This window comes from Morus notabilis, unplaced genomic scaffold, assembly GCF_000414095.1.
Source record: "Morus notabilis unplaced genomic scaffold, ASM41409v2 Scaffold623, whole genome shotgun sequence".
NCBI classification, from domain to species: domain Eukaryota; kingdom Viridiplantae; phylum Streptophyta; class Magnoliopsida; order Rosales; family Moraceae; genus Morus; species Morus notabilis.
This window is the reverse complement of record NW_010366773.1, coordinates 493,687-494,545: the sequence shown is the minus strand read 5'-3', so window position 1 is coordinate 494,545 and position 859 is coordinate 493,687.

The window sequence follows — 859 nt, the reverse complement described above, 5'->3', positions numbered from 1 at the left end:
TTTTAGATCTCGACGAGATGAGAAATTTTCATGAAGAACAAAATTTTGAAATCCGACTCGAAGATATAGTAAAACGCAGATTTCAGAAACTACACAGTTTTTAATGAGACAAAATTAAAACAGTGTCGGCGAAGAACCCAAGATGTGATTTAAGTAAAATACTGTGGTGTTAACCCTCATTATAACGGAAGTGTTCGTAAAGAAAGTTTTCAAGAAAAATGCTTTCTTTTAAAGAACTTAGTGGTTTATCGAGCAAATCATCCCGACGGGCACCTACGAGCCCAACACGATAGATCCTTAGGATTTTGAGGATTTGATGTGGGTCTAATGCCCGCATTGATTTAAGAGACTCTGTTTGAGTTTAAATTTCAGCGGCTTAAGAGTTAGAATACCGTTAATAAGTTTCTAGGCCGAATTGGGCCTTAATATCATAATAAGTTCAATGAGGAATTTTATGGAGAATAAGTTACTATATTGGGTAAATGATTTTCAATCTAGACATAAGTATGTTAAGGGCAATTAAGGAAAATAAAATTTTGAGGATCTAATAAATTGATCCTTATAGTAAATTATCCTTCAGAAAATGAAAGGAACATGCCTTAAAAAAAAGGGTTAGATTCCTTCATAAGTTGCTAAAATAGAATAGCAAACGACAGTTAATCTCACACTCTCAATGGGTGTTCATTTTCAGAAATAAGCAAGTAAGAGAATAGACTGTTTGGCGAAATGTGGATTCCAGCTCTGTAAATCAGGTAAGTAGGAATCTCGCCTACACCATGAATAGATTTTAGAGAAAAAATTACACATGTTATATATATACATGTTTATGCTTTAAGTATTGTATACGATGCCATGTCAT